This window comes from Haliotis rufescens, unplaced genomic scaffold (genome assembly GCF_023055435.1).
Source record: "Haliotis rufescens isolate VD_foot unplaced genomic scaffold, xgHalRufe1.0.p SCAF_9, whole genome shotgun sequence".
Lineage (NCBI taxonomy): Eukaryota > Metazoa > Mollusca > Gastropoda > Lepetellida > Haliotidae > Haliotis > Haliotis rufescens.
Window position 1 is genome coordinate 12,789,350 of NW_025964383.1, and position 16,085 is coordinate 12,805,434.

Consider the following 16,085-nt stretch of genomic DNA (forward strand, 5'->3'; position numbering starts at 1 on the left):
GTGGAGATCAGGTTAAAATATGTGAAACATTGTATAAACCTTAAGCAAGCGCTGCCACAAACACCACCAACACCACCAACAACACCAACACAAACATCAACATCAACATCAACACTAACACCAACATCAACACCAACACTAACGTCAACACCAAAACAAACAACAGCAACACCAACAACAACACCAACAACACAACACCATCAACAACACCAAGATCAACAGCAAAAACAACTCCGGCTTCAACACCAACACCACCAATATAACACCACCACCAGCAACAACACTTCCAAAACCTCCACCATCAACTCCGGCTCCGCCACCATTACTTACAAAACCAACACCAACACCAGCACCAACTCCGGCACCACCACAAACAACAACATCAACACCAACAACAACAACATCAACACCAACAACACTAACACCAACAACACCAACAATTTCAACACCTGCACCACCAACAACGCTTACACCAGCACCAACTCCGACACCACCACCAACAACACCAAGATCACCAACGCCACCAACAACAACAACACCAACACCACAATCAACACCAATAGCACCATCAGCACCAGCACCAACACTATAGCTTAAAACCACCACCAACCACAACATCATCAATAACACCAACACCAACAACAACACAGCCATCAACAACACCAACAGGAGCTAACTCTACTATTTGATTAATTGGAAAACGATCTAGACAAACAGGAGCAGATGCCTGAATATAATCCTGCATGGTTTGCCTGAATTGTCGGACGAGCCTACTTCTGGTTGTATCAATACGTCTGTGACACACTCACCCTCTGTGAAATTTCAGGAACTAAAAGATAATGGCCAATTTGGATATTTTTAAAATGAAAAACTTCATCTCTGATCGCCAACAGCCACCATTCGAGGCACGACACACAAGAGATAGCGATAATCACATGGATACTGGTTAAGAACACCCGAAGACGTCACAGACTTCAAGTCAGTTTAAGAATGTTATATAATGTTGTAACAAGCCGCTACTTTCATTAGGTATCTGGGATAAAGCATATCTTAATACTGTAATACTGCCGACTCGACGTTACATTTTCACTCACTCACTCACTCACTCACTCACTCACTCACTCACCGGCCAAACATGCACATCTTTACTACTTATTGGTAAATTAAGAATGATTCCGGTTCTATCTAGAAACTTGCGTCTGAGGGGCGATTCGCTGTGAGTTGCGTCCCTTTGTCGCGCCAGAAACCTATGATTGTGGGTTCGAATCCCGGTTCGCACCGATTATGTTTCTAGGTTTGTCAGCACCATACCCGTGCTCGTGGGTTTCATCGAAGTGGTAAACATCTGAGACCTGCATCATTTCGGTCTTTCTTCCTACCTTAAGCTGACATGCCGTGATGTAACTGGAATACTGTTAAAAGCGGCGTTAAACCGAACTCACTCACTCTGATGGAAATAAACGAACGCTTCCAGATTCCATTGATTTTGCTATCACAGACTTGACAGAACATGATTGGACATAGCCTTGCACCAAGCAGTGACCATAAAATAGTCTATTTGATGGTGCCTGCTCCAAGACTGTACTGAGTGGTAAGTCCATGGGTGTACAGTAACTCTATTCTTATGATAGGTAAGTCGAACTAAACGGATTGTATGCAAGTCTCTTGTAGGCACATCTTGTTCTTATTATTTACTAGTAGTAATCTAGAAATTATGATTTAAGCTAATCAGTTTTGTCTTACAGACTGTGCATATCTAAATTCATGGTTGTAAATGAAGTTTTTTGTCTATTCAGAAACAAAAGGTTTTCAACCAAAACAATAGTCTTAAAGTTAAAATTGCAAAGCATACTTTGATATGGAGGTTAAAACACATTTACGTACCTTTTGTTGTCATCTGCTTTGAGTTCAACATGACGTCATGTCGTGGAGATGTTGGGTTGGAATGTTGTGGACAAAGGGAGACAATTCAGTAACGTAGCCAGCATCCCTGGTATAATGTGAGTGAGTTTGTGTAACGCTGCTTGGAACTGTGTTTCAGTTGTATCAGGGGTGTCTGCTGAATGTTTGGAGGAAAGCCCGAAGTTTCACTCGATGCGGGTCTTATAATGTTCTACTTTGGTGAAACCCACGAGAAGGGTATGTTCTGACAAACCAAGGTTCATAGCTGGAGCGAAGGTTGGGATTCGAATCCACTGTCATACTCACTCACCCACTGATTCACTCGCTAACTCACTCACCCACTCGCGAACTCCTCAAACCACTCATCTGAGATCAATATGTCGACTATCGTTCTGTAATTATATCCAATATCCACAGTTACGCGCTGAAAGAAGTTTATTATCGAATAATAATTAGACCTAAATAGAAATACCAGTTTTGTAATATTTCATGTTCGAATAAAAATATTTATTGTTGTCATGTAATTTTGTGACAGTCGACATGGCCATGCAGTGAGGATTAACAGACGCTTTCCCGTCTCGCAACAACGACGCAATAACAGCAGCGGTACAGGCGAGACATCTTGTGTAACGCGGAGATATGTTGTCAAACTATACCCGTGATTATTCGTAAGGTATTTGTTTAAAACGCGGATCAGAAGGAGAATTACTGTTAATAGTTTGTGTTTTTCCCAGATTCAGTGAGCAATTCAGTGATGTGTTCACTTGAAATGATTTTCAGAAGGATCATGTTTATTCATACCGCGCACCCCATTTTACCAGAGACAGAGAGTTGCTTAGTTTTATAATAGTGTACACAAATACTGCATTGGGCATTGACGGGTTTAGAACCGACTTTAAGTTCATATTCATGTGATGTTGTACGAAGCAGACTTCACTGGTTTAAGGGATATTTGCATGCTAAAATACTAAGTCGGTCTATGTGGCCGTACTGTTAACAGTCATCACATTTGCTTTAAATAAAATTTACCATGATCAAAGTTGTTGTTGGTGATTATTGAACAGCATTTGGGTATGTTTAATATAAGAATTAAGGAAAGAGAGACTAACAGTTCGAAAAAGTTTGTTTATTGATTTAGAGGTATTTGTCCTTATATTAAAATATTTGACCGTACGGTACGTTTCATGAGATAAATCAGGACGTGTTCTAAGGCGTCACAATTAGCTGTGCAGAGTTGCGTCCCTTGGGCACGCCCGAAACCTATGATCGTGGTTTTGAATCCCGACTCGCCCGACTCGACCCAATTATGTTTCTATGTTTATCAGTACCATACCTGCGCTCGCAGGTTTCACCAAAGTGGTAAACGTCTAAGACAAGCAGAACTTCTGGCTTTCCTCCCATATTAAGATTACACGCGAGATAACTGGAATACTGTTAAAAGCGACGTTAAACACAACTCACTTACTCTGATCAAATCTGGAAAAAAAACAATGATGGATTCCTGTGGCGCCCAACATCAACTTCCACCAACTTGTTTATATGTACATGTGCATATTCGTCAACCTAAGATATGAGCACTGATGGATATCCTGTGACGCCAAACATCAACTTCCACCCACTTGTTTATATGTACATGTGCATATTCGTTAGCCTAAGATATGAGCACTGATGGATATCCTGTGACGCCCAACATCACTTTACCCCTACCAGTTTATATGTAAATTTGCATATTCGTCCGCCTAAGATATGAGCACTGATGGATATCCTGTGACGCCCAACATCAACTTCCACCCACTTGTTTATATGTACATGTGCATATTCGTTAGCCTAAGATATGAGCACTGATGGATATCCTGTGACGCCCAACATCACTTTACCCCCACCAGTTTATATGTAAATTTGCATATTCGTCAGCCTAAGATATGAGCACTGATGGATATCCTGTGACGCCCAACATCACTTTACCCCCACCAGTTTATATGTAAATTTGCATATTCGTCCGCCTAAGATATGAGCACTGATGGATATCCTGTGACGCCAAACATCAACTTCCACCCACTTGTTTATATGTACATGTGCATATTCGTTAGCCTAAGATATGAGCACTGATGGATATCCTGTGACGCCCAACATCACTTTACCCCCACCAGTTTATATGTAAATTTGCATATTCGTCAGCCTAAGATATGAGCACTGATGGATATCCTGTGACGCCCAACATCACTTTACCCCCACCAGTTTATATGTAAATTTGCATATTCGTCAGCCTAAGATATGAGCACTGATGCATATGGATATCCTGTGACGCCCAACATCACTTTACCCCAACTAGTTTATATGTAAATTTGTATAATCGTCAGCCTAAGACATACATAAACATCCTTCTTTCCTGCAAGACCTAGGTACCTAAATCGCTTTGATGATCTGATCAGTTTATTGGGACTGAATAACAAATAACATAACATAAATCACAGAATTTATGAACGCATTTTTTTTATCCGAATAACTTCAGCTCCAGGTAGTTAGTGTCGTTTGGTTTGGTGCTGGTAAATTCTCATTTACATAGTTCTGGCATTCTCGTTAGAGACTGTATATTTCGTCGGTAAATGCTTCAATACAACATTAAGTCTAAGGTAAGGTATGCAAGGCGTGAAACACACATGTCACATTGATACAACATTAAGTCTGAGGTAAGGTATGCAAGGCCTGGAACACACATAACACATTGATACAACATTAAGTCTGGGGTGAGGTATACAAGGCCTGAAACACACATGTCACATTGATACAACATTAAGTCTGAGGTAAGGTATGCAAGGCCTGAAACACACATGTCACATTGATACAACATTAAGTCTGAGGCGAGGTATCCAAGCCCTGAAACACACATGTCACATTGATACAACATTAAGTCTGAGGTAAGGGATGCAAGGCCTGGAACACACATATCACATTGATACAACATTAAGTCTGAGGTAAGGTATGCAAGGCCTGAAACACATGTCACATTGATACAACATTAAGTCTGAGGTAAGGTATGCAAGGCCTGAAACACATGTCACATTGATACAACATTAAGTCGGGGGTGAGGTATACAAGGCCTGAAACACATGTCACATTGATACAACATTAAGTCTGAGGTAAGGTATGCAAGGCCTGAAACACATGTCACATTGATACAACATTAAGTCTGAGGTAAGGTATGCAAGGCCTGAAACACACATGTCACATTGATACAACATTAAGTCTGAGGCGAGGTATCCAAGGCCTGAAACACATGTCACATTGATACAACATTAAGTCTGAGGTAAGGTATGCAAGGCCTGAAACACATGTCACATTGATACAACATTAAGTCTGGGGTGAGGTATCCAAGGCCTGAAACACATGTCACATTGATACAACATTAAGTCTGAGGTAAGGTATGCAAGGCCTGAAACACATGTCACATTGATACAACATTAAGTCTGAGGCGAGGTATCCAAGGCCTGAAACACATGTCACATTGATACAACATTAAGTCTGAGGTAAGGTATCCAAGGCCTGAAACACATGTCACATTGATACAACATTAAGTCTGAGGTAAGGTATGCAAGGCCTGAAACACATGTCACATTGATACAACATTAAGTCTGGGGTGAGGTATACAAGGCCTGAAACACATATCACATTGATACAACATTAAGTCTGAGGTAAGGTATGCAAGGCCTGAAACACACATGTCACATTGATACAACATTAAGTCTGAGGCGAGGTATCCAAGCCCTGAAATACACATGTCACATTGATACAACATTTAGTCTGAGGTAAGGTATGCAAGGCCTGAAACATACATGTCACATTGATACAACATTAAGTCTGAGGCGAGGTATCCAAGCCCTGAAACACACATGTCACATTGATACAACATTTAGTCTGATGCGAGGTATGCAAGGCCTGAAACACACATGTCACATTGATACAACATTTAGTCTGAGGTGAGGTATGCAAGGCCTGGAACACACATATCACATTGATACAACATTAAATCTGAGGTGAGGTATGCAAGGCCTGGAACACACATATCACATTGATACAACATTAAGTCTGAGGTAAGGTATGCAAGGCCTGAAACACATGTCACAGTGATACAACATTAAGTCTGAGGTAAGGTATGCAAGGCCTGAAACACATGTCACAGTGATACAACATTAAGTCTGAGGTAAGGTATGCAAGGCCTGAAACACATGTCACAGGGATACAACATTAAGTCTGAGGTAAGGTATGCAAGGCCTGAAACACATATCACATTGATACAACATTAAGTCTGAGGTAAGGTATGCAAGGCCTGAAACACATGTCACAGTGATACAACATTAAGTCTGAGGTAAGGTATGCAAGGCCTGAAACACATGTCACAGTGATACAACATAGACCGTCAAGTTTGCTCATACTATCAGTCACTGGTTTTATGGTCCAGACTCAGTTTTTATAAAACGCATCTTATTTAGGTCTATAAATCCTCGACACCCTATAGCGAACAAGACGGGGGTGACGAGCCATAAGGGGATCAACTCTTGTTGGCTTAATATTATTCAGATATGTCAGAACAGGTTCATTCACTGGAGTGAGCGTCTCTCCTATGAAAGCGCTCATGTCAGCGATTGACTAGAATGTATAAACTGTTTGTCCGTGAGAGACTTGGCTTTGTGGCATACTTCTTTATACATACATTTAGATAGGTATGGTATGAACGTGACCAATACATATCTTTCATAAATGTAAGGGAATGGGCTTTTACACGTGAGTGAGTGAGTATGGTTTTACGCAGCTTTTAGCAATATTCCAGCAATATCACGTCGGGGGACACCAGAATTGGGCTTCACACATTGTCGGGCTTCAAACCCGGTTCTTCGGCGTGACGAGCGAAAGCATTAACCACGAGGATACCCGACCGCCTCACACTGCAAACACGAAAACGAGGGTATTTTCCGTATATGGTCATTCGACGGAAAAACGACTAAAAATTCATTAAAATTGATTAATTGGTGAGCTTCTAGAAAGTGTCCGGAAAAGCGTCGAGTTTTTCAAAGAAACGATGCTTATTGCTCCGCCTTGTACAACTCTTAACGGCCAATCAGATGGCTCGGGTCCCCTGACGCACGTGATACCCAAGGCCTCCTTTAGTGAGCAGTAGGTTTCGTATTTCTGGCATGCCTTGATCTGGTATCTGTCCGCCATGTTAATGGAATTCAGACACGCGGCAAGAATTCAAACTTAACCATGTTACCAAGTTTATTGGGATAACATATCCCTCTGCTATGTATAGTTACCTCTATCGGACAATTGGTTGTGTTTTGTTTGGTTATAACTGTTAATAATTTTGTGAATGTGAAGTTTACAAGACACACGGCTATTCCATTGAACGATAGGTCGGTCACATGACGAGGCTGTATTCTTGAAATGAGGTAAACACTGACGGACTACTTCCATATTCCCTGGTGTTTCCCCAAGCAAGCCCGGACGTTCATACAGTTTGCCCCTCACTCTAAGAAGGTTCAAACTCCAATGAACTGACACGAAGTGGAAGTAAGCTACGACGTTCATACACTGTTTGGCCCTCACTCTCTATGAAAGTTTATACTTCAATGAACTAACACAAAGTTGAATTCACGCTTTAAATAACCTTTTATTTATTTTACCTTAGGGCGACAATGCGACAACGCCTCAAATTTCAAGGTATCTTTGTCGCATTGTCGCTCCATCATAAATGTGTGAAAAAGGCGATAAGTTCAGTTAATTGTACAGTTACGAAGCCGTGACAATCTTAGTAGTAGTTGTACCTGATGTCCGTCTGCGGGTCCATAGCGTTTTATTGTGAGCTCGAGGTCTTCGCCATCGGTGCCTGATGCTCATGCAACTCCCAGTTCGAAACTGTCCCACTCACGCTCGTTTAATGCATATATAGCTTCTAAAAGTCTCATATTCTTGAAAAGGCAATAAAGCCAGACCACGTAGTACCTCATCCACAGTCCACATGCCTCTAGTGCAGCGGTCGTCCGGAAGATCTTACACTTGACCGTATAAGACAATGACGAGTCCACGCTTGACCTGTGACCTCGTGGCCCCCATGAGGTACGTGTGGGAAGGGGGAAAGGAAATGTGCCCACTGCCGAGCTCGCGGCACACTGTATACAGCACGTGATAAACAGTATATTAAACTTGATATACTGTATACTGCATGTGATATTTATAAGCGGGAAAGGTACAACTTTCAGGATTCAATATTCAAGTTGCATTTATTTCTTATACAACAGACCGCCGTCATATCACTGGAATATTGCTGGGAAGGGCGTTAAACACAATTTCTTTTCAAAATGGAGCATTGCAGCAGTCATTTCAAATAGAACCATATATATATGGTATATACTCTGTTCCTAATATTCAGCCGCAAATATATATTAACCAGTTGTTACGTGAGATATGAGATTTTTACAAGCAGTCGAATAAGGATGATAAAGGACCCCTCACTGATTAGGTTCGTGTGTACTGAGGCACAGTTGGTCATGTTAGATAACCAAAACCCAGCTGCTATAACGGACGGGAGCTCCGGCGGTGGGGGCCAAACTGGCCTTGTTAAAGTGTTGTATGACCTGTGACGTAGGCTGTCTCACAGACCCAAGAGAATTTTATAAAAAGGAGTCCAACTCAAGTCTAGAATGATTGGGAAAGTCTGGATTGCCTCAGCTCTAGCCCGAAATTAAGAATTCATCTGTGCTCCTTTTTAATTTTATTTTTTTTATTTTGTAGCCATTGATAGACCAACCGGAAAATATATTGATTGGAAATTAATATCACATGTCACCACTGATCCAGTTAAATTCATCACACAATAAAATATTAGTTTCAAAGAATAATCAATTCTCTACTATTCAAACACGTCAGCACACATTGGCGATGAGAAAGAGAATGATGTGACAGAGGTAGTCAGGTGATCAAGCTGGGTAGAGTCACAGTCCCGGAACTACAGTGCGTGACCCATATGTTTGGGTGATGCGGGATGTGTGTGGGCGAATTGTTTTCAGATGCTGGAAACTATGTTTGTAGATGTTTCCACACAAGGATAGAAAGAAGAAGGAAGAAATGAATAATGTGAGATAGGATAAGTATATAAATATGCAATTTATAATCAAATTTTAAATATGTTGACCTGCAAGAGATAAGTTTATAAAGAACAGATGGGATCACCTGAAAGGTGTCATTATTTAGCTGACAGCAATTTAACCATAACCGAATTGTAAGTAACAATTTCACAAATCCAAGGTTAATAACAAACCTCTTTCACAAATTGATTGTGATTATAGTTTAACCTGATGCTTCTGGGGGAGGAAAGCTCAAAGAGATATAAAAAAAAAATCGGACGTGCAGATCAATATGTGGTGTGACATGTCAGGGGACTTAGGGGCCAAGTATTTGATGTTCTGGTGTTGTGGGCTGGGGGAGCCTGGGCGCTGAGAGTTTGTTGGGAGACGACATATTTTCATCCAGCTGCAGCTGCGAAACCAGATATTTCTTTTCAATTAAAACTATAAACCACATATATAGTCTAACTTTGGTGGCAGCTTATTTCTTCGTCTTTTTCAGCAGTCCAAAGCATTATTACTTTTTCCAAGAGTTTCATGGTGCGATTTATTTTCCAAGGCTCCGCCAACCATCACTCCACACTCCACCCCAGAACATTAAATGATCGGAACCTTGGCGGGCAAGCCAATGTCAATATGCTTTCTCTTCGTAGATAATCACTGACGACCTGGGCATGATGTGGCCTGGCATTGCCATCTATTGATTACAAATTGCTGCCGGTAACTCTAGTCGTTCAGAAAGGAACAAAGACAGGACGACATTACTGCCTGTGAAGATCCGGGTTAGAATTGGTCTACAGTACCCATGATTGCCGTAAAAGGCAACTATGTTTGTCGTAAGAGGCGACTAACGTGATCGGGTGGTCAGGCTACCTGACTTAGTTGATGCATGTCATCGTATCCTAATTGTGTAGATCGATGCTCGTGATGTCAATCACTGGAGGATTGTCTGGTCCAAATGCGATTATTTAGAGACCGCCGTCACATAGTTGGATGATTGCTGAGGATGGCGTTAAACAACAAACAAACAAACCACAAACAGGACGATATTTCGTCAACAGATCGCTAACCAGTCAAATGCTCATTCAAAATCAGTTTGCCTGTCATGTGTGATACCGCCCGACACCATGACACTACCATCCCCCATACCGATCATTGTCAAGAATGATTGCCCTGGCGTACCACACACCGCTACGCCGCCAACAACGTTTTCTGCCATCTGTGAACAGGAGGAAAACCTTGATTCGTCTGTAAACATGGTGTAACGCCATTGGCGCACATCCCTTCCCTGGTATTGCCTAGTCCACCCCAATATTTGCTGCAAATGGCAAGCTGTAAGCGTCACACCCTTCACAGGATGCCTTGCTTTCTGGCGGGCTGCACAGAGCCGGGTTTTGACGGTACTTCGCCTTCCTGTTATTATACGCAATTATTTATTGACAACAGGAGCATATTTGAGTCTATTGCCCAGTGCAATCAATGTAAAGAGACGATCCTGTGTAGATGTCGTATGTTTCGGGCTGCCAGGCCCATGTCTCATTGCAACCCCAACCGTTGGACGGTACTTGTTCAAAAGACGGAAAATGACACCTTTGAAGTGCCAAACATTCGGGCATCTTGGGAATATTGACGTCTACCCTCTATCGTATTCACAAGTCGCCATTTTGTCTGTTCATTGAGATACTGTCAATGTGGCATTCTTAAGCGTGTGCTCAGCGCAAATGCATTTTGGCGCGGCTTCTCGTTGCAAATGCGCCTCAGCCATAGCAAAAAATTCAAAACATTATAGTTCTCGCCAATCGAAAATATCACGATTTGTTGCAATGATTAATTAACGAAGAATGAGTGAGTGAGTATGGTTTAATGCCGCTTTTATGAGGAAGGTTCTGCAGTCCGGTAACTGCGAGCCGTTTATTTAGCAGTGACCTATATCTACTCGTACTTTTCTTTCAGTTCGTGCTGGTGGTGTATGTAAGCTTGTACCAGGTATCATCCATGCTATGTGTGTATCAAGAATCGCACAGGCCTGAAAAGGCCTTGGATGTGGCAGACAGTCCTACCTTTAGAAAGGACCTTAAATTTAAATCTGCCTTGACACGTGGGTCATTATGTTAGCCTCAGGCTAAACTCTAGTGCAGGGTTTTGGATTGCCTGGCAACAACATGCCAAGATTAACAGAAGTGCAAAGAAACAACGTCACAGGGGAATCCCAATCAGCTGTAGCGGGGGTTTCAATGTAGCGCTCAGCACCATCGTAAGGCTACGGGATTGGTTTCAACAGCATTGGTCAACACGTGATCGGCCAAGGTCGGGACGACCAAGAGTAACCATCCCCGTCCAAGATCGCTTCATCCGACTGCGCCACCTACGTGAAAGGACGACCACAGCCACCTCAACCGCATCCCAAATACCCGCACTGTACAGAATCTCCGACCACACTGTACGAACCCGTTTAAGAGCAGCAGGTCTACGAGCAAGACGTCCGACTCAACATATTGAGTCAACATTATCGTCAACAACGATGGTATGACCTGAACGACGATGGAGAGATGTCTGGTTCAGCGACGAATCAAGATTTCTCCTCCGTCGAGGGGAAGAAAGAGCACCGGTCTAAAGACGTCGCTAGAACGTTAAGCTGGAAACTGCTTACAGGTTTGATGGGGCTAGCGTTATGATGTGGGTGGCTAACTCTCATCATGGCAGGACAGGTTTGGTCCATATGCATATCCAGGTTCAACGATACATCAACGAAATTATCCTGCCACACGTCCTCCCAGTTGCAGCCAACTGCAACGGTGTATTCCAGCAGGACAATGCTCGACCGCATACAGTATGGATCACAAGAGCCTGTCTACACAACAACAACGTTGATGTTCTCCCCTGACCCTCCAGATCCCCGGATTTGAACCGCAGCGCACCTGTGCACCTGTGCACCTGTGCAATGAGTTGGATAGACGGCTACGCCGACGTCAACCACAACCCCAGACGTTGCAGCAGTTGGCTTTTTTTCGTTGCAGGCCGAGTGGGCTACCATACCCCAGGACGTGTTTCGTCTCTTCCATGGGCAGGAGATGTCAGGCCGCTATCGATTCCGACCGGGGACTGATAACTGAGATGACTACAACCACAAAGTGTTCTCACCACAACATGTTGGCTCAATACCTTGTACCTTGTACGGTACCTCGTATAAATGTATTTTCCTACCTCACATCAATCTTTTGCGTTTCTTTTTTATGAGTATATTACCGATGTTGGGATACAGCTAAAATCACACCAAGCTAAAACCAAACCTTATGGACATGAAGGAACCACTTGTGCAAAACGTCAACATACTATTTTATCATGCCCATGCCATGAAATCTGATTGATTCACATGATCTTGATACATTACTAAGTATCACACTGTGTCAAGAAAGATAATTGGGCGAGCGCAAGACAACATGATCCGGGTTAGAATTGCATGGTCTTCAGCAGTAAATGCCTACTGTCAGAGTTGACTAACGGAATCGGTTGGTCAGACTCGTTGACATGTCATCGTATGCTAATTGCTTTGATGGTCATGGTGTTATTCACTGGATTGTCTGGTCTAGAGTCCGTCATTTACAGACCGTCGTCATATAGCTGGAGTATTGCTGAGTGCGGCGTTAAATAAAAAACATACACCCTCAACCCGTGTGCAACCTGTGTCACATGCATTGCCATCAGCAAAATGAGTATCGTGTAGTAAATCTCTGACAGAAGTTCTTAGTAGTTTCATATATTAAAATATTAGGCACATTTTCCAATATCACTTTATTCTTACAAATATCACGTTTTCAGTTGACTTAAATTCAAACAGAAAATTAAGAATGCTACATTCGTCACAGGGCGTTGAAATTTAAATTTCAATGCATGGTTTGTTTTACGTATTTCAGGGGTAGTTGTCAATATGACACTTGACCCCAGTGTGTCAAAGGTATTTATAAAAGCAAGAGCGATGCATAACAAATGATGCATGTCCCTGGTGCATGCGCAATCGTCCATTTTGGTAATCGTCTTGTTATATTAGCTATTACTGCCGATACAATATATAAGTGATAATGGATTTTTGAGCATGCGACCACATGGCCTGGAAGAAACTACATGAAGGAGAATCACTGAGCTGCGACCGATCTTCCAGATTTGACAATACCGGTAACCTTCCAGGAGTGCTCTGCGTGGAGCGGCTGATGCATAGGAAGAACTCAAAAGGTAGATCAACTTTAAGTTACTTTGTGCTTACAATTTTAATGCCTACTGCTCTCACGTTATTAGTAAGCAATCGGAAAATTATAATACCTCTAAAAAGGTTCCATAATCTGTCTAAATATAATTAAGATATTAACTATAAACCAACAGTCAATGACATGAAATACAAAGGATATAGTGTCATTCCTACGATATCACAAACACACAAAATGCCTTTTAGAAAGTGGTCAAAAGTAACAAATATTATATCTAGGATGACACTATCTTAGTGAAGTACAGACTCTCGTACTTTTTGGGGGGTTAAATCCCATCCGGGATTCGAGCCCACACTGCCGGAGTGAGACACCTAATCGCCAGTACACAAAGTCAGTGAATCAACTACGTGTTGTACATGTGAGTTACCTGTCCAGGTCGTTGTGTTCTGGTTCGTCTCTAGCTCTCTATCCATATTCCCAGAGGTTCTGTGTACCTTGATGTCCATCTTTCTTTCCTTTCACACAGTTGATGTGTACACGGTTTTAATCGATGAAACGCAAACAATACTGAAGTAAATTCGTAATTTTTCAATCTCATTCATAAGGATGGCTTTTGGCGCTATGTCCTTTTTCTGCAAGTACTTGATCACCTCACGTCCTTCAGGTTTGTACTTTTTCACATAGCCCTGCATATTTTGCTAAATTGTAAAAAATACTCAGTAAACTGAAGTTTTGTTCTGTATATCCCTTTTTGACATCATGTAATATCCACAACAAAAAATGTCACTATGACTCAATTTTCCTTTTATGTGAAGCTTAGAACCTATCAATGAACCCTCGTATGTATTAATATTTCACAAACACGCAAAGTCATTATGCACACACACACACACACACACACACACACACACACACACACACACACACACACACAAATATATATATATTAATATATATATATATATATATATATATATATATATATATATATATGGTCCGGAAATGACCTGCATGAACAGCGAAGGACGTTACCTGTCCAGGTAGGTGGGTTGTGCCTCATCTCTCTCTTTGTTCTCCTACACATAGATAACTGTTCGATATTCAAGGTCAAAACTTTCATATATATGTCACGAGGCCATGGGGATGTCGAACACTGCATTTATACCTTTATTTATGCAACGTTTACGCTGAATATTAGAGTTGGCACGCTATCGCCTATGCTTGCTTTTGCTTCACAACGAGGCCAGGCTATGTGCTTACTAACCATGACAAACCTGTTTCGTTGTTATATTGTGTATCCTAGGTCATGTTGAACTAGTCTGCACAGACACATACTTATACCCGGCAAAACAAAATACATAAACTTGCTATAGATAGAAGGGAAACACTGATTGGAAGCACAACTTCTGTCACAAAGATATTTGTTATCGCTTTGTTATTGTGGTCCTTTATCGGAGTGACACAATTTGGAGCTGTTGATCTTGAGTAGATCCACTGACAATTTGTTGCAGCTGATTCTACTTGTACAGTGTGAAGGATCTCTCATTCCTGGCGTTGGGTAACAGGGTATGTAAAAGCGCGGCCTGCAATGCATCACTGGTTACTGTGGGTAGGGACTCATAAAGCAGTCCATCTTGGTATGTAAGATATACTCTCTTAAAAGTAATTGCAAACATGACATGTTACCATGTTTAAATACGTTTAAGTTGAATTTTTCACTTTTGTAAGCTGCAAAAGTAAAACATCTTACAATTCTACCAAGTCAGTGTTCAGAAACTTGATCATTTTTGTATTTTGATGGAAAAGGAGCGATTTAAAAAAAAAATTATTCACTTTGTTTACTATGTAATATGCAAAAAAACAGCAAAACACATTGCAATCACAATCTCTACAACATACACTGTACAATCCGACTATATCGTTAGAATGTATTCATGAATCAGTAAAAATACTTAGTCTAACATCTTACCGTTATTCCTGACATATATCCTCAAATACGTAGCTTTTTCACCGTGTAATATGCTAGAAAATGACATTTATTTACTGCAAAAATACATACTTTATTCCTGTGATAAATCTGCAAATACATTCATGTAACTTTTGTTTACTGCGCAATTTACTGGACAATGACATCTATTTTGTTTATAACAACAACAAAAACTTTATTCCTGGGATATAAATGCACAATGTAGTGTTTCACTGAGCAATGTGCTAAAGATGATATTTGATAGGACAAGATTGATTTGTCTGCACATATTTGCAAACTATATGCCATTCTAAAAATTAGTATATGCTAGTGATATCTCCGCAAATGCGGTCATGAGTTACGGCCAAATGTTTACAGTGTCTGATTTAACATTTTCCCTTTCCTACCCTCACATTTTCTACCTTGGCAAGTAATGTTGTGCGTTATGAAACTCAAATGTCCCTTGTATGAACTTAACCTTACACAGCCTAGTACTCAAGATTGACCCCATACTTTGCTGTCAGGGAAACTTGCTACCGAAATTGACTGCATTCATATTGCAGAATGTTGTATTGCAGATATGATAACATATTTTGTTTTCATGTCAGACTTTCTGTACACATATATAGTATTATCTGACATATCCTGAATTCATTTAGTAAGATTTCTAGACTTAGACAACGATAATATATTTACTTAGAATAGTCTTAAAGCTATGCCATACTGTTTTACTTGTAGTTTTTGTTCAAGAGTATATTCTCTTTCATATATCCCATATAAAGGGATATTTAAAGACAAGACTTGACATCATTTGCGTTCCCGCATGTTATAAATACATTGAAAGACATGACTATACTGGCTTGTAATGGGACCCCATGTGTTCATTTATCAATA

The 16,085-nt window shown here is 41.1% G+C and overlaps 1 protein-coding gene across 4 annotated transcripts in view; it reads left to right on the forward strand.

The window, feature by feature from the left end:
• The first annotated feature begins 14,246 nt into the window (after positions 1 to 14,246).
• LOC124128282 overlaps positions 14,247 to 16,085 on the forward strand; it is an 80,113-nt gene continuing 78,274 nt past the window's right edge. For 2 of the 4 annotated variants that reach the window (XM_048390742.1, XM_048390744.1), the window contains exon 1: positions 14,548 to 14,791. The gene's annotated coding sequence lies outside the window, so the exon portion shown is untranslated. Of the gene's footprint in view, positions 14,266 to 14,546; positions 14,792 to 16,085 lie in introns of those variants that run through there. The other 2 variants (XM_048390743.1, XM_048390745.1) reach the window with 2 other exon arrangements.